The 18,324-nt window shown below is 48.0% G+C and overlaps 1 pseudogene; it reads left to right on the forward strand.

The window, feature by feature from the left end:
- The first annotated feature begins 15,522 nt into the window (after positions 1 to 15,522).
- LOC103742319 overlaps positions 15,523 to 18,324 on the forward strand; it is a 5,757-nt pseudogene continuing 2,955 nt past the window's right edge.

Below are 18,324 nucleotides of genomic sequence, written 5' to 3' on the forward strand. Positions count from 1 at the left end.
CCTGAGAACTACTTCTAAAAATCTCTTTAGCTCTGGCAACTGCCACTACTGGCTCATGTTCATCTCTCTTATCTATTAACTCTCTTATTAAATTTTAATCATAATGCATCTCCCACTCTTATCTTTTCATATCTATGGCTCCCTCTTGGGGAAACCAGGGACAAGTATCCTTTACAAAATCAAAGAAATGAAATAAATCTGTAGTTTTAACCTTTACTCCCCGTGTCTTTAAAGCCTCTTTTAACTGCTTAACATAAAGCTCATGCTGACTCAATTCTTGCCCCATGATCGGACGTTTCCACTTACTTTCAGTTTCAGCCGAGGCAGGTTCCCACGGTGGCTCCGATGTGTCTCAAAATTTGTCGAACGTGTTCCTTTTCATGTCGTCTCCCTCACTGCTGCCTCAGTATCCAAGCCCCACGTTGGGCGTCAGATGTCCCGGCCCACGGGACTTTCAACAGGGTACTTGGAGTGAGGAGTGGGGATTGAATGGGGCAAGAGACACAGAGAATGGAGACAAGACAGTGCTCTGATCAAGTCTCGTTTATTGAACGTCTGCACAAAGCTTTTATAGGGAAGCAGAGGGCGAAGAAGCTGGGCAGGTAAGTTCTGCTGTTTATCGCACATTCCACAGCCAGACCACGAGGCAGGATGTTTTTACAGGATGAGGAAATTTACAAGGTTGAGGCAGAAAAACATGTTTTTCACAAAGTCATCTGGCTACTCTTAAAAGGAAGTCAGAGGCTGAAGCTGTAAACAGCTTGCTTCACAGACAATAGTTACTATTTCTGGGTAGGAGGCCCACGGCTCCCTACAATGTTTCAGATAGCTTGTGAACTGGGGGTGATCTTCTGGTTACACCCCACTTCTCCTGTGACACAGCAATATGGGGTGAAGAAAAAGGACCAGTCTGAGCAAAGACATCTGCTGTGACTTTGTCTCATAGACACTGGTGGTTAAACAGGCTGCTCTAGTAAACACTTCAACGCTTCAAGTAACTAAAACTCTCAGCTCGAGTAAGAATAAACTAGTCTGGATCTGCGCAGCACAGGGTAGCACCTCCCAGCACTCATTTCTCATCAAGCCCCTAACATCTGACTACTCAAGGTCTGAGTTCATGTCATCCCTGTTCCCTGACACTCTTGAGAGAAAAGATGAAGTTCTGCAATTTGACCTTTCAAGAGTGGAGTTTAAATAGTGTGCTTCCTATTAAGCCCTGTGAAATCCTAGACAACCAGAGAAAAATCTGAGATTAGGGAAGGGAGTTGCCTGAGGCGGGCACGGGTTGAATTGTTGTCCCTGGAAAGACATTCTCACTTCAGACAGGGTACCTACAACATGCCAAGTAACAAACATCCAAGCCAGGTTAATGAGTCAATGTGTTTGCTGGGCTTACTTACAGGAGCACGGGTGATGTCATACCACGAAATCCCATCCATTATGGATGATGACCTTGTAGGAGCTGCATGGATGGAGCACTTCTGCTAGTCACTCTTCTACTTCCATATGCTCCAGCACCCTCTTTGCCAAGACCACATGGAGCTAGGGTCCAGGAGAGTGGTGGATGGAATCCTAGATGAGCATCTAGTGACTCTGCCTCCCCTAGATAGACTAGAGAGTGCTGCCATTACCAGAGACCCCACATTTTATTTCATTGTCATGACTTTGGGGCCAAGTTTATCTCTAAGGAGAGAAAGCTATGGGAGGGCAGCATAACAGTAATGTCAATACAGTAACAAGGTGCATCAAACATCTCTCAGTCTTACAAGGAGCTATTACATTATTGCTTTGTCCTTACAACCCTGTAAAGTGGGAAACATTGATTTCATTTTGCAGACAGAAACCTGAAGGCATCTGGATGCCACGGAGCTTGTCCATGGTCACGCATCAAGAAAATGGCACATTTGAATTCCTGCTTATCAGTCTAGACCCAAAGTTTCTGCTTTTCTCTCACCATCACCCTCCTGTTACCACTACCTCCATGGAGTACCTGATGTCTACCTGACCAACTCCAGCCTCTAGTCAGGGCTTCGGTATCTGTCACTAAAGTGACATGCTAAAACCAGAAGCCATGGACATGATTACCCGGGAGGCATTGCATAAATGATTCTCCATGTCAGAGTTCCATCCACACCACACAAACCCAGGAGAGGGCTGCTATCATCAGGCCCAAGTGCCCCAGCTTGTCACAGAGCTAACCTGACCCTACCAATTAGCAGAAGTCCTTTCAGAAGCCTATGTCAAATGCAAAATATCCACTGCTGGTGGAAACATGGATCACTCTGATTTGGTCTCTACACTGTACACATGGATGGAGTTCTCATATTGTACTCTATAAATAAGTAAAATTGACAAATCTCCATCACTGTCCAGGTGATCCAACAACCACTCACAGGCACAGGATGACCCTCAACCTGTGCTCCTCCCCCATCTGGCACTGCCTAACTCCCTCCACCGTTTCAAAGCCCCACATTATTGTTTTATCACTTTAAAGGTTAGAAAATATTTGTCATTCCCTTGGTAATTAGCTTTACAAACAGAATACTCAGTGACCAGGAATGTTAGGATTCAACCATCTACAGCCTCTGGTTCAGTACTCCATTCAGCTGTGAGCTAGGTGAGCAGAGTGCATCGCTGTTTATGGCAACACCTTCCTAACAGACCCTCTTCTGGCATCTTCACATAGTGAAGGCTCCATAGACACTTGTCCATGTGTTAATCACAGAGAACAGAGGACCGGGCACTAGGTAGAATGGTGCTTATGAACCCTTCACTAACCCTCTGAGGCAGGGGTAGGGGGTTCAGGAACACTGTCAGAACTCCTCTGCAGAGCTCAGGATATCTCTCCCCAGCTCCAAGTGATGCAGCTGGCAGTGATACTTTGCAGGAACATGTTTCCATCCCTGGTTGTCTGACAGAAGGATTAGTGACCCAGCATATTTGCCTATAAAAGAGTGATACTAAAGGTCCGGTGTCAACTGTCAGACTCCATGGGATCAGCTAAGGCCCTTGGGGACCTGCATAAGTCCAACTCCTCTCTGATCTAGCCTGCTTCCTTCTGGATAGCCACAACAACCCCTACATTCAAATATGCATGTTGTGGTTTGATCATGCAGTGTCCCCATAGGCTCATGGGTTTAAACATCTGATGGTGTTTTGGGGGGAAGCTGTGGAAACTTTAGGAGGAGGGACCTAGCTGGAGGGAGAGGGTCACTGATAGAGGCAGTGACTTAACGTTTCACAGCCTGATCCCATTCCTGTCCTTGTACAGCTTTCTGGTCTCTGGAGATTTAAGGAAGGAACCTCTCATTTTTACTGCTGTTAATAGGATCTGACCTTCCCTCAGGTCCTTTCCCTGGTAATCACTATCAAAACAATTTCAAAGAAACATAGTGTAGTGCAGAAGACAGGCAGAGTCTATTAAAGAGTAAAGTGGGGCACTCTAAGGGGAGAAGGGGGCAGTGGTCAGAAGGACCTGTGCAATGGAAAATACTCCCAATGTGATGAGAAGGGATGAGGGTCAAAGAGACCTCTGCAGAATGACCCTCGAGGGGTGAGAGCACGCAGAGGTCAGAAAGACAGCCGAGCCTGTCTGCATTTTCAGGAAGGCTGAGTTAGTTCTAAGTTTTCTAGGATAGACAGCTTCCCCTGAAGGGGGTTTCCTGCCATGGTGGTTGACAGGCCCATTTAGATTGTCTTAAGGGGAAGATAATAGTAAATCTTTGGGTTTCCTGCCCAGGTGATTGACAGGCCCATTTGGATTGTCTTAAGGGAAAGACAATAGTATATCTTTGCCCTTTTCCAGAAAGCCTCCCCTAGCCAGTAAGCATACCATTTCCCTGCAGTTCAAAATGTCAGGTCTTGACCCTGGGCCAGAGATAGGGCTCGGATCCCAGTCAGTCTTCTGATCAGCAATTGTGGAGCACAGCAGATTAAAAAATAATTAAAGAAACTGTCTCTCATTTCAAGGTGTCACGGCCTTGGGCCCTTTCTGTGGTAGGCAAGTGGAGTGAACCAAATCTGTAGTATTCTTTCAACACAGCCACCAGGCCCATGAGTTCTAAAATGCCTGGGAGAACATGCTAATGGGATCCCTGGGGCTTCTGTACTCTCCTCTGGGATGACTCTGACATTACACACCTTATCACTGAAACACCTTTTAAAATGCAAAGTTATTAAACTACAGAAAAGAGCAGGGTGAGTTTTTTTTTTCTTGTGATTGCTTTTTTACTTTTGGATTTCTGAAATGGACAGTCTCACTATGTAGCCCAGACTGGCCTCTTAAATCACAGCAATCCTCCTGCCTCAACCTCCTGTGTGCTTGGATTATGACCCTGTGCCACAATGCCTGGCTTTAATGAGAATCTTTAGAGAAGACATAATCACTGTCTACTGAGGACAGAGATCGCCTGCTTTCTTATCAACCTGACTAAGCAAAGGAAATAGTTGCAAATGTCCACACAAAGTCTAGGAGAAACATAAGGAACAACTTCCTGGCCATGAAGAACAGCTGAGTGTAAGTAGAACACAATCTTTTCCTCCAAAGGAAAAGGACAACCAGGGAAGCCAACAAGACACTTGAGGAATGGCATGGAATATGAAGAATGTGCACTAAGCTAGACTCTGCATGCCTACAATATCCTTCAGCTCCCTGAAAGACACAGGACAGCCATCTTCAGGACATGGAACCATGCCTAGGTTGTCACTTGGGGAGGTAGGGTTCAGAAACTCAGGGATCCACCTCAAGGTAGGTACCCCTTCACAAACTGACTTCCACCCATCAATTTGGATTGGAAAGAATAGGGTAGGGGCTAAGGATATCAGGAGAGACAGGCAGGTGGATCCCTGGCTGGTCAGCCTAGCCTCATCAGTGACCACCAGAGCCCAAGGAGACCCCATCTCAAAAAAGGACAGAGGACACCTGAAATTTTCCTCCGACCTCAACACACGAGCATACATGTACATGTATCCCCCTCAGAGGGTAAAGTGCCTGCCATGTGCACTTGTATATGTATGCACACACACACACACACACACACACACACACACACACACACACAGAGAACAGGGTGGGACAATAGACTTCTCTTTTCTGTTACTTGTGCATTATTTGTTTCAATTTCCGTGGACTGAACCCAGGACCTTGGGCATACTGGAAAGCAGTGTACCTCTCATCTATATCCCCACCCCTGATGACTGTATTTTTTTTAAATTTATCCTATGTTAGTGTTTATGAGAAGGAGGAAACATTTAACCAGAGAGATAGGTAGGTCTTATAAATGTAGTAAGAGAAAAAGAAAATGATGTATCTTATAAAATATGAATAATTCAAAGCAAATATTCTGTGAGCGTGTGTGAATTGATAGTGTGTGTGAGAAAAATGCCTTTTCTACTTAAACACTTTGCGATCCGTCATTCTGCAGTAGTTTGGGCAAATTACAAACACAGTGAACACGGAAGGTGGTAGGAGCTGGTCAGGAACCTTCTAGCAAGATTGGCAGGAAGCTCAGGGATAAAGAAAGCACAAGCATGCAAACCAGAGTTATGAATGCCAGATACCTTGTAAAAGCTGGGTGGGCTGGTGGCTGACCAACAACCCAGTGCTCTCAGAAGGCCGAAACAGGAAGCCTGGGGCACACTGGCTAGTTGAGCTGGACTCTTCAAGATCCAGGTTCAGCAAGAAACCACTCCAAAACAAAGTGAGAGCAATCACGAAGACGCTCCATACTAACTTCAGGCACACGTGTGTATGTGCATCTGCAAACATGCAGCCACACATGTGTTAACATGCAGCTACACATACACCATGGACACACACATAAGACAAAATCTTCTAGAAGCAAAAACTATAGGTAATTTAGAAAAATGTTGTGTCTTCTGATATTTTTGCACATTTTTAATTTATACAGATTTTCTTAAATATCATACCTTAGTTTTTCTTCTTTTTCTTAAACCATTTCATAACATTAAGGGCTGGAGAGATGGCTCAGCAGTTATGAACACTGTTCTTGCAGAAGACCTGGGTTTGAATCCCAGCAACACTGTTCTTGCAGAAGACCCAGGTTCGAATCCCAGCATCCACATGGCAGCTAAAAACTGTCCGAATCACCAGTTCCAGGGCATCTGACAGCCTCCTCTGTCCTCCGTGGGCATTGCACAACATGGATGCACTTACATACATGCAGGCAATACATGCATACACATGAAATAAAAATAATAAAATATTTTTTAAAAAAAAGATGGATGGAGAATGAGATCCAAGGTTGTCCTCTGGGCCTCCTTGTGCACACACAGACATATACTCATGCACATACATTTGCACACACAGAATAAACAAATGAATGTTAAACAAAAGACATGCATGAACTCTTCAGCCCACTCCTGCCATCTCTCCAGCCTAGATTGCTTGACCTATAGACCAACAGCCAAGTTTTTTTTTTTTTTCTGGCAATGCGAACACTTTGAGGGTAGGTCTTGGCAGTTGAAATGCTAGCCTGCACACTGCGGCGAGGTTCTAGGAGAATTTATCAATTTGTGTTTGGGGATTTTTCAAATGGAAAAAATGAAGTTATTCATGTTTTCACAGGCAGTTCCAAATTCCAAACTCTGTCAAGGGTGAAATGTTTCTGTTTTTGAAAGGCCAAGGCATAACTGTGTGACCCAAAAGGGGACAATATAACACAATGCAAGGAACAAATTATAGGGTTTTAAATTTTTGCTATTGTGCTTCTATAAGTTTATGCAATAGGAAATGATTCTTTCTTGCCACTTAAGGGCATATAACATGCCTTCCTTAGTAAATATGTAAGGGCTAGAGAATTAGAAATTCAAATTTTTGCCAAAGAAGAGTATTTGATGTATTTCCATTCCCTGCTTTGGATGCTGCCTCACGGATGAGTTTTTCCCGTGGCATGCTTGATAGGCTTTTGCACACTGCACAGGTAACTGTGATGTGTGCACTTGCCCCTTCTCTGTTTTAGGAACTGGGACCTGGAGTCCGTAAGCCCCCGACCACATGGGAATTCATCACACATGCTTTCCCAGGCCTGGAGCCTCTCACCATCCATTCATTTATGCTTTAAGTCAGGTAACAGTGTGGAGGCAGTGTGGTAGTCACATTCGAATCTGTAAGTACACTGTCATTGTTGAAACGTTCAATAGTATGAGAAAGTGGTGGCTCACACCTTTAATCCCAGCACTTGGGAGGCAGAGGCAGGAGGATCTTCGTGAGTTCAAAGCCAGCCTGGTCTACATAGTGAGTTCCAGGACAGCTGGGGCTACAGGGAGAACCTGTCTCAGAAAGACAAAAAAAAAAAACAAAAAAAAACCAAATGTATGAGAAAGAACGATTTGCAGTAAGAAGTTTTACATCGAAGCACTGGGGGCTCAGCACAGGGGCAGATGGGGCACAGCACAGGAGCAGAACTCTTAGTAACATGTGTCAGGCCCTGGGTTCTATCCCCAGCATCACAAGCACCACACCACATTCTGAGTTACTTTTCAACGCACATCATCATGATGTTAAGTTCAACAGAAACTGAGGAGTCGTGGAATTATGGGTAAGCAGGAATGGGGTCCGCTGTATAGGCCAGAAAGATACCCTGGGGTTTGTAACTCCAAAGTTCAACAACTGAGAGAGGGGTGGGGGAGGGAGGGAGACAAAGAAACTAGATATAAATATCAGAATATTTACAGATAAAATATTTGGTGAGAAATGGCAATTGGGAAAAAAAACTCTTTTTAAAGCATTTATTTGTGGGTGGGTGTACCAGGACAATCCAGAGTGACTTCTCTCCTTCCACCATGTGGGACAGGGGTTGGAACTCAGATCATATGGAACTCAGATCATGAGGCTTGGCAGCAAGTCCCTTTAACCACTGAGCCATCTTGCCTCCTCCCCTGCACCACTTATCGCAAATAGACGTTAAGATTTGTGCTTTGCTGTTCTTGTAGGTTCTGTGTGCTATGATTGATTTGGGAGACAACATTTCTTACAGAAATCCTCAACACACCCTACACAACCACAGTGAACGCATGGGGTGTTGTGAGGATTTGAAAAGAGAGTAATCAAAGGCTTGGACTCAGAGTCTCCCCAGAAGCATCTTCCGTCCATAAAGAACAGAGTAGTCAAAATCATGTAACCAGAGACCTGAGGATGGGACAAACTGCTTTTTTAAAATGCAGATAAAGCCAGCATAAACTTTATCCAAGCTGACGCTGCTGTAACTCACTTGGGTTTACGGTACATGCAGGCAATGTTCTCTGCTGCTAACCTGACAGCTGTTCGATTTCCCTTCAGAAGGGCCTCCTTTACCAAACCACACCTTGCAAGGCCATAATAGATTGATAGTCACAAATCCTGCAAAATTAAGTGCCTGAAACTAGGAAAGTCATCAACATGGCATTCCTGCGAGAAGATAATTTCATTGTCAACTTGACTCCATTTAAAGTCTCCTGGAGACACACAGCTGGCCCTGTGAGACAGTTCAGAGAGGTTTTTCTGAAGAGGGACCCACCCTGAATGCTGGCAACACAATCCTATAGGCTGGCCGAGAACATGGACCAAGATGGCTGGACGGGTGAAACTGCTTGCCACACAAATGTAGTAATCTGAGTTGAGTCCCCAGAGCCCATGTAAAGCTAGGAGAGAACTGACTCCAAAGGACTGCTAACTGACCTCCACACATACACGCTATGGCCTACATGCACACACACACACATAATAATAATTTTTTTTTACACTGGGTCTCCCTGTAGCCACAGCTGGCCTGGATTCGCTACGGAGACCAGGGTGGCCTCAAACTCACAGAGATCTGCCTGCATCTTCCTTACAAGTGCTGGGATTAAAGGTGTGCACCACCACACCTGGCAATAATAATAATTTTTAAAACGAGAGAAACTGAGCGGAGCATCACTGGCACACATCTGCTTACTGTCTGTAGATGTAAAGTGACCAGCTGCCTCATGTCTTCCCTCCATGATGAGCTGTATCCTCCAAACTATGAGCCAGAATAAACATTCCTCTGCTTAAGTTGTGTCTGCTAAATATCTTTGCTAAAGCTAGGAATAAAGTCACTGATACAATCACCCCGTGCCTGTTCACGTGCCCTCTAGTCTCTTCAGCTAAAAGCGACACAGACCCTGGCTGTTTTTCCTTTACAGGCTTTCATTTCAGAGCATATTTTTAAAAATATTTTATTATTTTTATTTTATGTGTGTGAGTATAATGCCTGCATATAGGTGAGTACACCTGCATTGTTCAATGCCTGTGGAGATGGATCAGAAGAGTGCTTCTGATCCCCTGTAATGTGAGTTACAGATGGTTGATAACAGTCATGCGGGTGCTTGGAATCAAACCTGGGTCTTCTGCAAGAGCAGTCATTGCTCTTAACTCCTGAGCCATCTCTCTCTCACTAGGCTGGTTGGCTAGCAACCCCTAAGGATCTACTTGTCCTTTCCTTTCCAGCTCTGGGATTGCAAGTGTGCCACCACGCCCAGCTTTTTAAACATGGGCTCTGGGAATCCAACTTGGGTCCTTGTGCTTGTAGGGCAAAAACTTTACCAATGAACCACCTCCACAGACTCAGAGTCCCCCTCACCCTTCTGTCCCTCCCTCTGCCACATCCACTCACTAAGGCCTGATTCTGCTTCCTCTGGGGTGCTGACCTCTGGGTCAGTGCTCAGGCCTAGCTTCCTGTCCAGAATCATCCACCACCCCCTTCATCAACTTGACCCTTCTCTGCCCAATCCACTTCCTCTGGGGTGCTTGGGGTATGTGACATCATAACCTGCCACCCTGTGGTAACCATGCTATTCTTCCTTCTGCCTGTGGGATGAAGTTTGAACATGGCTTATAACTGCAACCTCCGTCCCTGGTAGTCAGTCAGTTCCTCAGAAGATACTTACCGAGGGACTTGTGTGTGCTTAGGTCCTGGAGACACAGCAGTGACTAGAGAGGGCTGCCTGAGGAAGCCTGCAAGTCGCTGGTGTCATACCACCCCCAACACACACACACACACACACACACACACACACACACACACACACACGCCCAGTCAGGGGAAGCATTTCTGGTGTGGACACACACCTAGGTGGGGGGATCTGTGGAGCGGCCGCCTTAAGCTGCTCAGTGTCCCAGCCAAACCATGGTATGCAGATGTGCCCTGTACTGTGAGGCCTCCGTCATTGCTTTTCAGCAGCCTTATGTGACTTCCTACTTAACTTTTGGTCTTCTATGTGCGGTCACTGGAGATTCCAGCACCCTGATGCCTACTTATTACCTGGCAGGTGCCAGGTCCTTGGTATTTGCCAAATACACAAGTATTACTTCCTAAGCAAAAATGAATTGCTAGGCTCTGACCTAATGTGTAGAAACATGTGCATGCAAATACATGGAGACATAAAGTTGGTGCAAGTAAAGAACAGAGGACTTTGAGATTTCAGCTGTTCAGACACTTGAAGACTCATGTGCTCTACATGGGCCTGTAAGCACATATGTGGATTGACCTATGTACTTGAAACTGCCGAGTTCTTAAAGATAACGGCATTCTGTGTGTTTCTGATCTATTAATTTCTCTTCTCACCTGCTAAGAAATATAAACTGAAATGATTTTGTTTGGAAAATTGTGAGATAAAAAATACACTCTGGGGAGCTGGAGAGGCTGCTCAGTGGTTAAGAGCACTGGTTGTTCTTGCAGAGGACCCAGATTCAGTTTCCAGCGCTGACATGGAGGTTAACAACTGTTCATAACTCCAGTTCCAGGGGATCCGATGCCTTCTAACCTCAGGTGTTGCATGACAGGGATGCACTTACACACATGCAGGCAATATACTCATACATATAAAGTAAAAATAATAAAGAAAAGCTGAGTGTGGCGCCTTTAATCCCAGGACTTGGGAGGCAGAGGCAGGTAGATCTTTCTGAGTTCGAGGCCAGCCTGGTCTACACAGCAAGTTTTAGGTCAGGTGGGTGTATAGGGAGACCCTATCTCAAACAACAACAACAACAATAATAATAATAGTATTTTGAAAATATGATCTGAAATGAAAACATATACACATAAAATATTTTTAAAAATTAAAAAATACTGCAATAAAAGAAAGAAAGAAAAGTGGTGGGAGGCTCCTCAGAAAGGACACCCTAAAGCTATTCTCTGGCCTACACACACACACACACACACACACACACACACACTCGAGTCAAAGATTCCAAGTTTGGATCACTGTCTGGCTGGGTGCTGTACAGGAGTATGTGGGGATTTCTTTAGAAAGATCAAGAATTCTACGCTGGGAACATGCCTATAAGCACAGTTCTGAGAAGGTAGAGGCAGGGACAAGAGGGGTAAGGGCAGCCTGTGCTGCATACTTTGTCTCAAAATTTCTCTCTCTCTCTCTCTCTCTGTCATACACACACACACACACACACACACACACACAACCAAACAGAATTCTATGATATGCATGTGTGTATTTCAAGGTACCTGCATGACATTCAGTCAAAAACATCCCCGAGAGAATCTGGGCAGTCAATCTAAACCTAAGAATAGTGTTTAGCCTGGAAAGGTAAGTCGAACTAGCTACATACAGAAGCAGTTGCAACCCCAACTGGTTAGTGCTCACTCACCTGAGTAGACCCTCCCCTTTCCATTTTTAGAAGGCCTACTGTGCCACATCTGCTAAGCATTAGCCACTGAGAGTGACACACTCCTGGTGCCAGAATCATCCTCAAGATAAGCCACTGAATGACGCTTAGTCAGCCGTAGTCAATCTCCAAACCGCTTGGCAGCAGAACCAGGAGAGAAACGCATTACCAAGCATCTGTCCCGAGATCCTGTCCTCATTTCTAAGCCAGAGAAATCTGAATCCTTCTGAGACAATTTAAACAGCACACACAGTAGTGTGGTGAGTTCTCCTGACACCTGCCCTATATGCTGGTCTCTCCAGCAGCAGCTCAACCCGTGGACAGTTGTGCAAGGTGGAGTGTTGCCATTGGAGACCTTGGCTGCCCCAGAAAACACAACCAAGAAGAAGGTCACAGCTCTGGGCACAGAGGACACTTTACTGGAAATATAAGTAATGTTGTTCATTAATAGTTCCCCTTTTCTGGTCTGTTTTTAGGCCTATGAAGATATTCATGTACAATAAAATTAAAATATAATAGCAAGGATAAAATTAGTTTAATAAGTTTAAATCTCATTTGTTGTAGGGGGACTTTCCTGGATTACGTTTTTCCTTCCCTTTACCTTTTGGGCTTTCCCTCCTCCTCTGTCATTTCTCTCTGCCGTTTTTCTTTTGAGGTACCCCACTGGCATTCCCAGACCCCACATGCATGAAGGCAACTTTTCATATACACTGACCCGTAAAAACACTGATACTCTTTGTTCTAGTTAATGAACAGATCTAGTCTACAGAAATAACCAGAGATGCACAGGTTCTGGTTTCATTCTACTGTTGTGACCAACATTGTGACTAAAAGCAACTTAAGGGAGGAAAGGATTTGTCTGATTCATACCTCATAGAACATCACTGAGTCCAGGCTGAACCACAGAGGAATGCCACTCATTGACTTCAGCTCGTGCCTAGGTAGCACCACCTGGGCAGGGAATGAGGCCACAATCAGGATAAGGCCCTACAGACATGCCCACAGGCTAATCTGATCTGAGAAATCCCTCCATTGAGCTTCCCTTTTGAGGTGAATCTAGGCTGTGCCACCTTGACTGCTGACTGTTAAACTAACTAGGACACATGGAAAGATTGGTGTCTACTGACGTGGAATGTAGCTCAGGTGGTAGAGCGCTTGCCTACTCACAAGATACACTGGATTTGATCTCCAGCACCACATAAGCTGGGCATGGTTTCCCACAACTGTACTCCCAGTACTTGGGAAGTGGAGGCAGGGAGGATCAGAAGTTTCAGGCCATCCTCAGCTACATGGTGAGTTCAAGGCCAGCCTGGGATACATGAGACCCTGTCTCAAATAATAAATTAAGTAACACATAAAGCTTAAAAGAAAAAAAAACCAATCATACAGCCATGTCTTTCCCATTGTGACACTGTATCCTCAGCTATGAGTCAAAACAAACCCTTCCTTAACACAGATAATTAGTAGTAATCATGCACACACGTGGAGTCTTGGGAGGCCAGGACTGGCACAGAGCTTGAACCCGGAAGTTCCTTGAGTTATCTGAATCTTTTACAGTAGAAGAATTTAACCTCAAGAAAATGGTTACAAAAAGCATGTCTGAGCCCCGTCACGTAAGAAACTGTCTCCACACAGGGAAAGAAAAACTCTGCTGAGAAGTTCTCCTCTAGGATGTTGGTTACCTGATGCTACGTTTGATGTATCCCTCTTCCAAGCTTTCTACTCTGAACATACTGATTCTATAATCAGAAAAAGAGGCTCCGACTTCAAAACATCAGGGCTAGGACTGAGGCTGGGCTGGCAGAGGCCTTGCTGAGATGCCCGAAGCCCTGGGTTTAGTCCTAGCACACTAGAGACCAGGCTGGTGTTGCACACCCATGATTCCAGCACTCAGGAGGTGGAGACAGGAGGATTGGAAGGTCATGCTTGGTTACACAGGGTGTTCAAGGTCAGCCTGGCCTACCTGAAACCATGCCTATTAAAAAAAAAAAAAAGAAGGAAAGAAAAGGAAGAAAAACGCATGTAAGCTGACTGCCTACAAGTTCAGCTACTTCCTTGGGGTTGTGTCCCCCCAGCTGCACACTATAGTTCTTACCCTAACACCAAAGGAGCACCCAGCACCTAAGCAGGCTGAGACAGGGCTGCAACTAAGGCCAGCTTGGGCTACATGAGAGGTGTAGACCAGCCCAAGCTACAGAGATTGGGGGTCAGCCTGAGCTACACAGAGGTGGAAGTCAGCGTGAGCTACAAGGAGATAAGGGCTAGACTGAGTCACACAGAGATGGGGGCCAGCCTGAGCCACATGGAGGTGGAGACCAGCCTGGGTTACATGGCGATAAAGGCCAGCCTGAGCTACACAGAAGGGGCGACCAGCCTGAGCTACACAGAGGTGGGGGCCAGCATGGGCTACGTGGCCAGGACCACAAGAGAAGGGCAGAAGGGTGACGGTCCCACAGACTTCCAAAGCCCTGGAACTTAACTTGTCTCAGGCTGCGAGATCTGCCCAGCCCAGAGGGGAAACTGCTTCCAGCTTTCCTGCGCGAGCACGGAAGGGCTACGAGTAGGGGGTGCACAGCACAGCCCGCCCGAATTCATGTGCACACCAGCGTGGTCTGACTGCGCCTGTGTCAAGGGCTGCCCGGTCTCGGAGTCCCCACTCTGGAGCCTTTCCACCAAAGCCTCATCCAACCAGAAAGCGCCAGCCCCGCGTTGAGCAACAGCCAATCAGAAACAGGATCTGGAGCCCTCAGTGCCCACCCCTGAGACGCTCCGGGCCAATGAGCATCTGCGGAGCCAACGTCAATAGCCCGCACAGCTGCAGCAGCTGGCAAGCATGAGCTCCAGGCAGTTGAGGTGGCTTAGAGGCGCATGGAGGCGGCTGAGGCCGTCGGAGGAGTCCAACACAGTGAGGCCTGGGCAGGCGGAGAGGCTGGGCTGCAGGGCCTAGGTGCGGGGAGGGCGACAGCCGCCTCTGGCTCCTGTCTGCTCAGGGCCTGGCGTCCTTTGGGGGCTTCGTCTGGTGTGCATGGCATCTGGTGTGCAGTGTGCGTGCGACTGGCATGCGTGCGTGGCGTCAGGCATGCTTGGCATCGGGTGGGTACGGCTGTCTCCTGGGCCTCCAGGCCCGCCGCTCCTCGTGGCCAGCCAGGGGCCAATGAGCACCCAGGACGGAGGTGCCTCGGCCCGGGCTGAACAGCGTGGGCATCAGGTTGCTCAGGGAGGGCGGGGTTGCTGCCCCCTGGAGCTCTCACATACTGTCTGGCCCCAGGGTCTGCGGGGGTGGGGGGGCGGGGGGTAAGGCATCCGTCTGCGGGTTCAAGGTGCAGGATGCCTGAGTCAGGTCTGCAGCCCGGGAGCCCCAGTCCTCCTGGAAGGAGCCTGTCTGGGTCCAGTATGTACAGGGCAGTCCCTGGTGAGGCCACGTCCAGGCACTGGGAAGGGGGACTGCGGCACTGAACTCAGCACCCAGCGGCTCACCAACCAAGCTCAGCCTGCAGCAGTGAGGAATCCAGCATGGTGAGGACCGGGCTGGTGTGTGGGGAGACCGGCTGTGGGGCCTAGGTGCTGGGAGGGCAAAGGCCACCCCCAGCTCGGGTCTGCTCAGGACCTGGCGTCCTGCGGGGCCTTCCTCTGGCTTCTGGCGTAGGTGGCGACTGGTGTGCGTGGAGTCTGGTGTGCGTGGTGTCTGGTGGCCTCACCTGGCCAGCCAGGAGCCCATGAGCATCCAGGACTGCGGTGCCTAGGCCCGTGCTGCCTGGCGTGAGCATCCGGTTGCTCAGGGAGGGCGTGTATGCTGCCCCCTGGAGCTCTGACGTCCTGTCTGGCCCCGGGGTCTGCAGGTGGGGGGAGTGAGGCATCCGGCCGCAGGTTTGAGGTGCAGGATGCCTGAGTCAGGTCTGCAGCCCCGGGAGCCCCAGTCCTCCAGGAAGAAGCCTGTCTGGGTTCTGCACAGCAGTCCCTGGAGAGGCCAGGACGGGGCGCTGGGGAGGAGGACTGCTGCACTGAGCTCAGCATCTAGTGGCTCCCCAGCTTAGCTCAGTACCCAGTGACTCCCCAACTTAGCTCAGGGCCCAGCGGCTTCCCAGCCCAGCTGAGGATCTTTAATGGGTCTGTGTCTACTCGAAGGAACAGGCGCAGGTAGCAAGGGTGGAAGGGAATGGCCACCTGGGCCACAGGGTCTCGGCCCTTCCTGCCTTGGCCTCCAAGGCTCTGGTGACTGTCCCTGACCACCGTGTCTGACTTCACCATCTCACGTCCACTGTTTGGTCCCTGTGACTTAGTCCTCCATATAAATACTGTTCCGTTTTGGAGCACAGGTAGGAATCTGGATGGCGTGCTGTCTACTGTGTGCCTCAGCAGGAGGTACTGTTCACTGAGTCTCTGTGCTGGATAGGGATTAGTTGTCAACTTGACACACCTGGGTAGAGACTCCTCATTTGGGGAATTGCTATTCCCTCCATAGGACTGGCCTGTGGCCATGTCTGTGGGGCATCTTGGTTGTTGGTGATGTGGGAGAGCCCAGCCTACTCTGGGTGGTGCCACGCCTGGGCAGGTGAGTCTGTTGCATAAGAAAGAAAGCTGAGCAGGGGCCAGAGGAGCAAGCCAGTAAGCAGTGTTTCTCCATGGCCTGGGCTCCCTGCAGAACTGTGACCAGGAGATGTGAGCCAAATAAACCCTTTCCTCCCTGTGCTGGTTGTGGTCAGAGTGTTTTGTCACAGCAATGGAGAAACAAACTGGGACAGTCTCCATTTGTAATATTTATTTTTTGTGGGGGTTGTTTTCTTTTGACACATAGTTCCAGCCTTGCTAGGGTTTTAAAATACATTAAAGGACCATCTTGCTCTTTACTATGTAAATCAATGTATCTGTGTGTGCAACAGCTGACCTGGAGGTCAGAAAAGCTTTGGGAGTTGCTTCTGCACTGTGATCCTAGGGACTGAATTCTGCTCTCAGGTTTGCAGCAAGCATCTGAACTTGCCACTATTGAAAAATGTGAGCTCAGACGCTGAGACACCACACAGAATTACACTTCCCATGTCATATAGTTCAAATGACTTGAGGATGAGTTTCATGTTTGTGTTCTGGTTTCCAGCATGAGTGTATCTCTATCCACGTGGGGCAGGTGGGTGTCCAGATGGGCAATGCCTGCTGGGAGCTGTACTGCCTTGAGCAGGGTATTCAGCCTGATGGTCAGATGCCAAGTGACAAAACCATCGGACGTGGCAACGATTCATTCAATACCTTCTTCAGTGAGACGAGGGCCAGCAAGCACGTTCCCAGAGCAGTGTTCATGGACCTGGGGCCCACTATGGTCGGTAGGTGCATGAGGAGTAACTTGGGAGAAGCCCATGTGGGATTCTGCAGTCCCCCTGCAGGACGGACAGGCTGTCCAAGGAAATGCTTGTCCGGAAATCAGCTCAAAGGGTTGTGACTGGGACCCGGGCTCCTAGTCGGGAAAGCCTAGCATGTAGGAAGGAGCCGCTGTGCCAGCCTTTGCCTCTGGCTACCTGGGCTCTACTCAGGTGTCTCATAGACCACGAGCTCCTAATCCGAGCATGAGAAGGTTCCTAGCACTGCTTTAGGTCCTCATTAGAAGCTCAAGGTAGTTTCCAGTGAGGTAGGAAGGAGCACATTCATTACCCCTGGGAGATGAGTGAGTACAGCATCCCTTAACACCTTGTGAGACTCAAACCACATAGTGCCCTGGTGGCATTGTTCTGCCAAGGTCAAGATGACCTTGTGACTGCCCACTTTTAAGAGCTTTCCAGCTTCTTTCATATGCTGTAGGAATGGGTAGGAAAGCCGTGTCCTTGTGGAATTACCTGAGAGAGCACTCACTTCACTGGGAGCTGGTTCGGCTGGCATTGATACAGTTAGTTGACTTTGTCTTCCTAGAGACATAAAGGCTTTTGATTTACCAGGTGTTGTGGCTCACACCTGTAATCCCAGCACCTGGGCAACTGACAGTACAGTCCTCTTTGAGGGCCACTTTTGTTCAAGCTGCAAGACACTCTCTCAAACCCAGACAAATTGCATGTGTGGTTTATGTATCAGCACTTTGTGGAATGTCCTTGAGTATGTCCATCAGAGGCTATGATAGACCTGAAAGACTCACAGCCTTACGGTCTCTCTGTAGATGAAGTACGCACCGGGACCTACAGGAAACTCTTCCACCCAGAGCAGCTGATCACTGGGAAGGAAGATGCAGCCAATAATTATGCCAGAGGTCATTATACCATTGGTAAGGAGATCATCAACCCCGTCCTGGACCAGATCCACAAACTGGTGAGAGGATTGCAGAGGAGGCTTTATGAGGTGGTTGTCCTAGTCGAGAGTCGGCTGTGGTAGAGTAGGCAGAGGGGGCATTTTTTGACAAATCTATCAGAATTGGGAGTCTGACTCAGGTTGTGAAGCATCAATAAGTCTGCACTGTGTCATTGCTTCTAGTGCAGTGTGCGCATTGTGGACAACCTGGTCTGTGCCCGCTGGCAGAGGTGGAGGGTGAGTGTGGGCTTGGATGCTGCGGTGTTGGGGAACCCTGCTGTTAAGGTTGGCTCCTTTCTCAGCAGGGGCTTCCTGCCTGACTTACCTGGAAAGTGCCTCCAAGCACCATTGCCTGACTTTATTCAGAACATGACCTTTGGCATAGTTACCTGCAATAAAACTACCTCCAGGTTTTTTCT

The sequence above is a fragment of the Nannospalax galili genome, unplaced genomic scaffold (genome assembly GCF_000622305.1).
Source record: "Nannospalax galili isolate Female #2095 unplaced genomic scaffold, S.galili_v1.0 scaffold2382, whole genome shotgun sequence".
NCBI classification, from domain to species: Eukaryota; Metazoa; Chordata; class Mammalia; order Rodentia; family Spalacidae; genus Nannospalax; species Nannospalax galili.